Raw genomic sequence first — 11,291 nt, forward strand, 5'->3', positions numbered from 1 at the left:
GATGCCAACATCAGAAAAGTCATTGCCTGGTGCATCCTCTGGAGACAGATGTTCATTGTGGTTTTCTCAATCTGTGCAGTGGCCTCAGTCAAGTCCTGGTTAAACACAAAACATTTTTTTAAGATTCCCTTTTAAACTCATCTCTTTTGAATCTACCAGTTCTAATGTTAGAGTAATTTAAACCATAGTAAATAGCTATAGCCAAAGAGTTGCCTGCCATGCTGCCATTCATGGTCTAACAGAGTTTCTAAGACAGAGTGAAAAACATAATAATTTCAAATGCTTTACATTAGTTTTTGTTAGAAAGACACCGGCCCATCAGAAATCCAGGTTATGTCACTCAGAAGATGTTAGAATTTAGACTTTCAGCCCCACAATTTGGTTAGCTGTTGGTCAGTTGGTCTTTTTTTTTTTTTTTTCAAACAAAAGCTAATGTAAATATTGGTGGGATTTTTCTTTGTTCACTAGAATGACAAATTTAAAGTTTTTTCACACTGATGTGACCCCTAATACAGGGGTAGGGGTGGGGCCTCAAGGGCCGGCGGCCGAGTTCACTACTAGGCCTCATGTGAACTTCAAATTATTAAAGAGGACTACTGGTCCTAACCAGTCCAATGAGGATCAAGTGGATAACTAAATGCATTTTTAAATGTTGCAAAGCCACAATCTACTCATAAAACACTCACCATGAACTCCTGCACCAAGATGTTGCAATTGTCTTTCACACAGATGCGGAGCACTTTGATGAGACCCCCTTTGAGCATTAATGTCATCCTAAAGTATTATAACAAAGAAAACAGAGATTTGTGAACTTTTCAGTAGCACAGAAGAAAATGATCCCAGACAAAAACTTGACTTTTTAAACCAGTCAACATGCAACACCAGCATCTACAAAGCAATATCAAAAATTCCTGTTTGACATCAACTTTATGGATATATAGTTTCCAGAACATATATTTTTAAAAAAAGATAATTTTTTCTCAGTGGGCCAGTAAATGCATGACAAAAAAGAATGGCATCCTTTCAGTGGAATCAGTACTCACAGGTAATAGTTGACTGTTTCAATGGATGCAGCATAAAAATCTTTTACTGACCTAATGCACTTTGTAGTTAAAGAATTTTAAAGTTCTTACTGTCATCATGGCAGCTACATCCTTTAGCTTTGTGCACTGTTCCCCCGATCACTTTGCAAACACTTTCAGCAGACTGTCAGAGAGAAACTCAGCTCCGTCAGAAACCTTGACTGTAAAGGCATGGTTGGGATGCACTGGAATGCTGCATTTTATCTGAAATAACATTTTGAAATAACAGCAGGCACTGTGCTTGGTTAATCAGTAATGTTTTGTTGAATAAAAACTGTGTTTCCAGATCTTATGGGATTAAAAAAATCCAAAGATGTTTGTTTCTGATTTGCAACCCAAGAACCCACAAGTTACAACCTCATTTTAGTTCAAGTGTGCATTAATGTGAGTCCAGTAATCACCTTTCTGACAACACATACAGGTATAAGTTAAACCTATGGCAGATTTTGGATTTCTCAGTTGTTTTAATAGGGTGGTCTATTTGTGTATGCATGCACCTAATAATTATACAAAACCTATTATAATTAAGTTACAGAAACCTTAAGCGAAAATAGAATATACTTTCTTACCATAACACCTTGAACCCACAATCCATCAGCTGACTCCTGGTGAAATGCAGAATAGATGTGGTCTCTCAATGTGCAGCAAAAAAAACAAAAAGAAAAGGACAGCAGGTGAGGGCAGGAGGGGTAGGGATGTAAGCTAGCATAATGCCGCTAATGATATTAGCTAAAGCTGTTCAATGTCCAAAATCTCACTAACACCACGGTGCAGTAAATACACAATGTAACTGAAGAGTCAGTTGACAAATCTATTCACACAGAAAACCAAATTATGTTATGAGTGCCTCATAATTAGGTTTAATGTGATATTACGGCTCTTGTGCCAAAGACAAATTCAAATGAAAAAGCGCCAATTCTTTGACAACAGATAAAACAGCAAATAAGCTAATGGCTCTTTTTTAGCATGTTACATGGCGACACTCTAGACGTTTAACTACATTTGGCTGAAATATGGTAAATATTAATTCAAAAAATCAAGACATACCAAAAACGTAGAGTTGGCTGCTCGACTTGACTGAGATGGATGCCTTTTTTGAACCACGATCCAAAGCCCGCGAGATGAAATCACGCGTGGTTTCACGAGATTTAACGTTGCTATCTTATTGACTTACTTCACCTGAACATGATATGAACAATTTAATACACCCTTTCTGCATATCATGTAGTTTTTACACTATATAGTTACATTTATCTTTAAAACATGAGGTAATTGTGTTAAATACATGCAAGATGCTTACATAAATCCAAGAGATGGCCAGTCCCTTTTTTTCAGTGTATTGCAATTATGAGTCACACAATTTTCTTTTCTTTTTTTTTTTTTTTTAGCAAATTTACGTTTATTTAACTTGAATTATAACTTTTCAAAATTCAAGTCTATAGAATTTGGAAAACATCCGGGACTCCCAATAAAAAGGTCAGAGTCGACTCTGACTGGAGCTGATGGTTTGATCCCCAACTTCTTCTGTCCATGTGTTTTACTGGCTTTAAGCAAGACTCTGAACCCCAAGTTCATGCATTACCAAAATACTTTACATGGATCTCAAACATTCCAGCATCATCCATGAGCACTTCCCTTGGCCTACATGGACCAGACATCAGCAACAAAACATGTGACACTGATTAAATCAGACAAAGAATGAAAAGGATGAGCTGGAATGGCGGTGGATCTGCAAAGCAGTTTGCAGATGCATGGCAAGCTGCAGCTAAACGTCCTGTAGATTTCCTAATTAGATGTGCAGAACGGTTTCACTTGAGCCATCAGCTAGACCGGTCTGCTGGAATTGTGGTTGAGCCAGACATTCTGGCCTCTTGCTGTGCGCCGCTCGATTTTCTGCTGTAGGAAGGCTAAGCAAAGGTAAACAAGTACCAGTGGTGAGGGTGTTTGAATGTGTGGCTGGGTGAATGAGATATACTTTATTAACTGCTCTCTCTCGCTCTCTGTTTTAGTGCATTGCCTTTACAGTTCCCATGCATTTGACACTTCCAAGCAGGCCTCATCATATCCCCATGTGATGTTATAAATCTTCCATGTTGATACTGTGTCTTTTTTTAACTGTCATGATGGAGGTCCCAGCATAGATACAGGTTAGCAAATGTATCTTTATTATCCATTTATTACCCTATTTTTGTATCTTTCATTGTCCATACGATTGCTTCATCTTTTAAAAACAACCACACATCCCAAATTATTCCATATCAATCCAGGACTATATGGAGCTTTAGGAGCATTTAACCTTTGAATAATTTCATTACTCTAGCCTATAAGAGGAGCTTTATCTATCACATAATCTAAATTACACTTCAGGGGTATTTTTCAGCCTCAGGTAGACGTAATTTTGGGGGAAGCTGTAAAATAGCGTAATTGGGTGCTAGAGAAGTGTAAAAGCTTCAGCAGCAGTGATACAGCTACCACTAGCAACCTCCTGTCATGTAAAAGCAGAATGTCAAAACAGACATGGAGGGATAGGGCTGCCCAGGGTGCGTTCAGGATTATGAAATGACTTCAAGCTTTAAAATGAGAAGGAGGCTTAAAATGGCAATACTTCTGTTGGAGGTAAATCTGATCGATCAGACATCCTACCAGTCATCACTGCAACACTCATTCTATTTGCATCAGTTGTGATGCCACACAAATAAATATTTAATTCAATCTCATCCCAGCCTGGTGAAAATGAAACCAGCTACACCGCAGGCAACATTATCAATAAACCTATTTATCCGAGGGAAGTTAAAGCAGTGCAGATTACAGTTTTAGATATGCAAACATTTCTTGAGGGCAGAGCTGCTGTAGAGCCCGAAATGTTTTTTGGCTTACTTAAACTTTAATGTAAAAAGCGAGAGAAGTGCAAATTTTATGGTTTAGCATGTAAGCCTGACACAGAGCGATAAGGAAAATACAAGGACGGGGAAAATCTGTGAAGCTGAGCCATCTTGCTACAAACGCGAGCTCGATGGCCAGATATACTTTTGATGAAGTCCATACTCATAAATAGAAAACAATATTTTTTTGCCAACTTGTGCTTGGAAAACATGTGTTCTGGCTGCGCTCACTGAGGTTAAATAAATAAAACTGCGACTTCTCAGCAAGCAGTGATTCGAAACTAAAACAGTGTTTGTTTAACTGGAGTCAGTAAAATATATGAGCCAAGAAGTTCTGTTAGAGTTTTGAACTCTGTGCAATTATTGAGAATTTCTGAGAAATTGAAAGTTGAGTCTCTTCTAGTTTAATGTGATCCTGCAAACCATTGTGCTGATTAACTGACCTCTGAAATTGATGACAGACTTTATTATTTTATTAGTACAAAATGGAGATGTTCAGTAGTCATATAAAATGAACCTTTGCTGCTCTTTAGTTCTTTTTTTTTATAGTTTTCTTTATGGTTTTGTTCATTGGTATAGTTTATAGTAGTAAAAATTGTAATATGAACCCATTACCTACTTTCACCCTACTATCACCCTATTAGAGCACTTCGCTCTCGCTCTGCAGGCCTACTTGTTGTTCCTAGAGTATTTAAAAGTAGAATGGGAGGGAGAGCCTTCAGTTTTCAGGCCCCTCTTCTGTGGAACCAGCTTCCAGTTTGGATTCAGGAGACAGACACTATCTCTACATTCAAGATTAGGCTTAAAACTTTCCTTTTTGCTAAAGCATATAGTTAGGGCTGGACCAGGTGACCCTGAATCCTCCCTTAGTTATGCTGCAATAGACATAGGCTGCCGGGGAACTCCCATGATGCATTGAGTTTTTCCTTTCCAGTCACCTTTCTCACTAACTGTGTATTAATAGACCTCTCTGCATTGAATCATATCTGTTATTAACCTCTGTCTCTCTTCCACAACATGTCTTTTATCCTGTCTTCCTTCTCTCACCCCAACCGGTCGCAGCAGATGGCCGCCCCTCCCTGAGCCTGGTTCTGCCGGAGCTTTCTTCCTGTTAAAAGGGAGTTTTTCCTTCCCACTGTCGCCAAAGTGCTTGCTCATAGGGGGTCATATGATTGTTGGGTTTTTCTCTGTATCTATGAAGCGCCTTGAGGCGACTTATGTTGTGATTTGGCGCTATATAAATAAAATTGAATTGAATTGCAATTCAATTAAATATAATTGAATTGCAATTCAATTATATTTAATTGAATTGCAATTAAATATAATTGCGGCACGGTGGTTAGCACTGTTGCCGCACAGCAAGAAGGTCCTGAGTTCAATTCCACCATCAGGCCGGGGTCTTTCTGTGTGGAGTTTGCATGTTCTCCCCGTGTTTGCGTGGGTTCTCTCCGGGTACTCCGGCTTCCTCCCACCGTCCAAAGACATGCAACTTGTGGGGATAGGTTAATTGGATAATCCAAATTGCCACTAGGTGTGAATGTGCGAGTGAATGTGAGTGCGAATGGTTGTCTGTCCCTGTGTGTTGGCCCTGCGACAGACTGGCGACCTGTCCAGGGTGTACCCTGCCTCTCGCCCTATGACAGCTGGGATAGGCTCCAGCGCCCCCCGCGACCCTGGATGAATTGAATTGAATTGAATTGAATTTTTAAGATACATCTGTTCACCTGTTTGATAATGCAAATATCTAATCAGCCAGTGATATGAAAGCAAATCACTGTATTAATTCTGGTCAAGAAGGCCCGATGAAGTTCACACTGGGCATCAGAGTGATGAAGAAATGTGATTTAAGTGGCTTAAGTGAATGTGGCATGAATGATGGTGCCAGGTGAGCTGCTCTGAGTTTTTCCCAAACTGCTGATCTGGTGGGATTTTCCAAAACAACCATCGTTTACAGGAATGGTTAAAAAAAAAAAGAAAATAACTCAAATTACCACTTAGCACCAAAGTATGGTGAAGAGCACCTCTGAATGCATGACATGTCAAACCTTGACGCAAAAAACAGCAGGTCTGCACCAGACTAAGTGTCACTTCTGTCAGAAACTCGGGCTACAGTTCACAGGACCTCACCAAAATATGGTGTGATGACTCTTCATTTCTGATGCAACATTTAGATGGCAGGGTCCAAATTTGGCATAGACAACATGAAAGCATGGAACCATTCTGCCTTGTCAACAGTTCAGGATGGTGGGGGTGTAATGGTGAAGCCACATTGAACCCCTTAGAACGAACTGAGCCTCATTTAAACAACACCACCTATTTGAGTAATGTTACTGATCATGTCCATCTCTTTATAAACGCAGTGTACCATCTTCTACTGGCTGATCCCAGCAGAGTAACACACACTGTCACAAAGCTCAAATCATCTCAAACTGGCCTCCACCGCCACCCTGTCCAATAGAGCACCTTTGTGATGAGTTGGAACAGGTGATTCTCATCATGGGCGAGAAGCTGACATATCTGCAGTAACTGTGTGATGCTGTCATGTAAATATGGACCAAAATCTCTGTTTCCAGCACCTTGTTGAATCTGTGCCATTAAGAATTAAAGCAACTGTGAAAGCAAAACGGGTCCAGCCTGATATTATTAGGGTGAAAGTGTCCAGTGAATGCATATGGCCTGATTCTCTTACTCGTGTCATATAGGTTGTGTCTAAAACTATTTATCCATGCACTTTCAACTCTCTGTGTAAAGAGGTCTATGTACACAACTGTATATTGACTTCATTTTATGCTGTTGCTAAGTGCCTGCCGGTCATAGGTGGTAGTTTGATTGTATCTATTATTGTAGAGTGTTTACTTTACAATATAAAGCACATTGAGGCGACTGAAGTTGTGATTTGATACTGTATAAAAAAAACTGAAATAAATGAATTTTTAAAAATAATGTAAATTCTCAGGTAATTTTTCTCTATGATGGTTATTATGTCATTGATGTCACACAGTGAAACATCACAGACCAGCCTTATCTAAATAACAAAAATACCAACATGCATTTTGGCATATAATATAAATGCATGTTGTACTGAGTGAACATCTCTACCAAATGAATAAACATAAATATAAATACTTTGTGGAAGTTTATGTTGTGGTTGACTGCCGCTATCCCACACATCCATTTGTCTTCTTTTTCCTCTGGTGCAGGTCATGATGGTGCTGACCACTACATTAGTTGTCATGGAGGTTTTGTGGGCTTTGTGTGATCTGTATAGAAATAAACAATATGAGCTGAAGATGTGAAAAGAGGCAGGCAGCCCTTATCCTCTGACAAGAAACAAGTGTAGCATGATGCATAACACAGCATGGAAGAGGAATAAAGATCAAGCTGTCCTGCTGCTTCACTTCTTTACTGTAAGACATAGAAATATCTGCTCTGCATTATCTGACAAAGTATGCATGCAATTTTTGCTGAATTTATTACAGTGCTTTGTCATTCTGACATTAAATTAAAGTTTCTATGTTTAATAAATATTTTAGTTCATTGGTAAAGGTTAATTAATTTTAAAGCTATAGAGACGGGAGGTTAATTCCTGTTTGGATTTACAATGCTACAGCTTATTGTGTGTTTTCGGGGCCTAAATTTGTTTACACATTGAAAAAATGAGAAAAATCCTTAAGGAGAAATTTCCTGTGACATGTGAATCAATGGTTTGTATGTAGCAGACTGAACTACATTTAGTTTCAGCTCTGTCTGTAACACAGATTGAGCTGTAAAAGTAACAATAATGGTAAGATTTGACAAACAGTTATGTAAACAGGAAATTAATCTCAGTGTAGTCTCCACTAAAGAAATGGGTAGCTGTAGTATAAGCCTGTGTGTATACGTGCACCTATGTTAGTATGCATCTGAAAATCTCTTATCTTTTTGAATAGTATTCACTTTTCCATAATCTGTTTGTGAATCTGCACAACCACACAGGAGTTTTTAGTTATTTTGGCTGATTAGACCTACAGTCATGTTGTACAGAGATTAATTGAGGTGGAGGAGTACAAGATTACAAGCAGTCAGGGCAGGCAAACACCACAATAGTAGCAGGCAAAGAAAATCTGGGCATTGAAAGAAGGAAAATGCTGCAAGGCAGGTCTGATAACTGGTCAACTGAGAGAAGAGCCAAAGATCTTAGGCAGACAGCCCAAGGGCTGGTGAGCACATGCACAGATCCAGTGGATGGTTTTGTGGTTTGTGAGCAGGAGAAACAGAGACTTCAGGTAGATGGCCTAAAGGCAGGGCAGCTGTTGAATGTGGAATACGTCTACTGGCCAGCGGTATGTAGTGAGGCTGGATCCTCTTTGGGGAAAGCTGGGTGAGCTGAATTGTTCAGTTAAGTGCAGGTTGTGGGGTGATCAAAATCCTGGAGACCAGAGTTTCAAGAAACCTGCCATGAACCAGAAGACAGAAGATCACTGGCAGTCTGAGGATTGACCTACACAACTGACTCTAAGGTGGACGGTTATCAGGTTATCAGACAATTCAAGGACAGTTTTTCTACCTAAACTGCTCCTCTGTTGGCCAACTAAGTGTCAGGCAAAGCAATGCTAGAAGTTTAACTTGCTGCTAGCAATCATATTGACTAATGGCTATAGTGGTGCTAGCTAACTGGCAGAACTAACCAGGTGGGAGGACTAGGCAAGTAGTAAAGGTGGTGGCTGAGGCAGAGGATCATGTATAAGGATGACATGCAAAAATTTTCAACAATCTCCTGTTTCCAAATGGATCTTTCCAAATGTTGAACTTCAGAGTTCTCAGAAAAAGTGTCTAAACGTATCAAGTCCCTCCAAGAAATATTGAGAATATCAGAATATCGAGAAAGTTGCCAGATTAATTCATGTCAGTCTGTGCTATCAGGAGTTCCTCCTCCATGACTTTCTCAAGCTGACAATACCCCCAGATGAAATCAGCAGCCCTCCACCGCGTCTGTGTACAGCTGTCCCGGAAACGGCTTTGTCCTCCAATCTAATGGTTTACCAGAGCTGAACTGAAAAAGCAAAACAAAACCCAAATGTATAAGCCAGGTGTAAGTAATAAAATGAATAATTGACTAGATTTAGCTGCTTCATGTTTGGGTGTTAGCAGCATCACTCCATGTCCTCCTACCTCAAGTACACAACTACACTGGATGAAAGATGTTTTCAAGCATTTCAAGGCTGTCAGATGTGATGCTTAGAACAATCATGCATTTACCTGACAAGTCCTGTCTTAAAGCAGCCACACCCAACGTGGGGCTTGAACCCACGACCCTGAGATTAAGAGTCTCATGCTCTACTGACTGAGCGAGCTGGGCTTGAGCTGCTGCATTAGGAAATATCATAAGATATGTTAAGCTGAAGCATGAGAAGGGCTCTTCTCTCTGAAAGGACCATGACAGCAGAACTGGATCTGAACAGAGGAGATCAAACTGGTGATGATGTTTGGTCAGAATGCACCACCCAGCATATCATATCATCTGCACTGGTCCGTCATGGTAAAGAGAGAGATCCAACTGTAAAAGCAAAGCTCTTAAATCACCGGTCGATCTATGTACCCACCCTCACCTCTGGTCATGAGCTGTGGGTAGTGACCGAAAGAATTAGATCGCAGACACAAGTGTTGGAAATTAACTTTCTCCGAACAGTGGCTGGCCTCTCCCTTAGAGATAGAGTGAGACGTTCAGCCATCCGGGAGGGGCTCAGAGTAGAGCAGCTGCTGCTCCACATCGAAAGGAGCCAGCTGAGGTGGTTTGGGCATCTGATGAGGATGCCTCCTGGGCGCCTCCTGGGTGAGGTATTCTGGGCATGTCCCACCGGGAGGAGGCCCTGGGGCAGATCCAGGACACGCTGAAGGGATTATATCTCTCGGCTGGTCTGGGAGCACCTTGGTCTTCCCCCAGATAAGCTGGAGGAGGTGGTTGGGGAGAGGGCTGGGCTTCTCTGCTTGGGCTGCTGCCCTCGTGACCCGGCCCCAGATAAGTGAAAGAAGATGGATGGATGCATGGATGATGGATGATTGGTGTATAATCACTTTATACCAAGCATGTTTTCCTTACTGGTTAAATAACTGAATAAATAAACATTTTATTTTTATTTATATATTCAATTGCATTTTACTTAAAATCTTTGCTTCATGTTTATTGAGTTGAAGAATATTTTTTCTGCAAGAATCAATGCTTTACTTAATAGGCCGCCACCTCAAATGGTGACAAAACCTGGCTCACAAGGAAAGAAAAAAATTTTCCAAGTAAAAATAGGATGAACTCAACCATATTCTATTTTTATATACAAGTAAGTTGATTTGTCGGTGTAATCCACTGCATCATGTGGCACAACTAAACAGCACAGATAAACATAGAAATATAAAACACTCGTTGTGCAGCTTCACGGAATTCACACACCGTGACAAGACTTCAAAATTAGCATGAACTCGTCTCTAGTGACGGTAGAAGTATGAAAATGTGCGGGACCAGTAATCAACTCGTGGTCGCTGAAGCGAATCCGAGTCTGCAGTGCTCTTTCCCTCTCTCTCTCTCTCTCTCTCTCTCTTTGTCCCTCCCTCCCTTCAGCTTCAGTCAGTTGCCAGTTTATTGCCGCCTCTCTCATCCTCCTCAACGCTTGGCTCTTCAGTGTTTAAACTTTCCTTGAAAGAGACTTACCTCCCAGCATCCTCCACTACAGTTATTAAACCCTGTCTTTGCCTTGAACTTGAGCCAGGATTGATTGTCACTTTCCCCTCGTGCGTGGCTGCAGGACGCGTCTCGGTGCGCGCACAATGGAAAGGAGAACGCGTCCGGTGCGTCCGCCCCGGTCCACCTCCTGTGCTGCTACTGCTGCTGCTTTTGTCTCCGGGACAAACTGACAAAACCCTGCCCAGGAGGCAGACGCACATCCCGGGCTGGAGGATTTGCGTGCCCCCACTCAGAAGATAAACCAGAAACGGAGACTGAGTCGTAAACCCCGAGAGAGAGAGGACATGGACGTACTGTAGCCAGCAATAAGAATATAAGGAGGATGTTGCCCAGCTATAATTAGACATAGAGCTCAAACTGCAGGGAGGCAGAACAACAAACAGTCTTCACTGGTGAGTACACCTTTTTTTCTTATTTTTAATTACCTAAATGCGCTGAAGGGGATGTTCAAGCGCGCCCTTGCATCCTTGACACCAACAGCAGAGGTCATCTGCGCTGCTGGAGGTATTTGAAGAGGAATAGACGGAGAAAGTTGGAGGACGTAGTACAGACGGCATGCTGAAGGCGTTATGAGTCAACTTTTCAAAGTCATTTTAATCTCAGTTAGAGTAC

General features: G+C 41.0%; 1 non-coding gene across 1 annotated transcript; it reads right to left on the reverse strand.

The window, feature by feature from the left end:
- Window positions 1–9,229: 9,229 nt before the first annotated feature.
- Window positions 9,230–9,302, reverse strand: trnak-cuu (transfer RNA lysine (anticodon CUU)). Its single transcript has one exon. It is a non-coding gene; the product is annotated as a tRNA-Lys (tRNA).
- Between the last annotated feature and the right edge of the window lie 1,989 nt (window positions 9,303–11,291).

This window comes from Astatotilapia calliptera, chromosome 3, assembly GCF_900246225.1.
Source record: "Astatotilapia calliptera chromosome 3, fAstCal1.2, whole genome shotgun sequence".
NCBI classification, from domain to species: Eukaryota; Metazoa; Chordata; class Actinopteri; order Cichliformes; family Cichlidae; genus Astatotilapia; species Astatotilapia calliptera.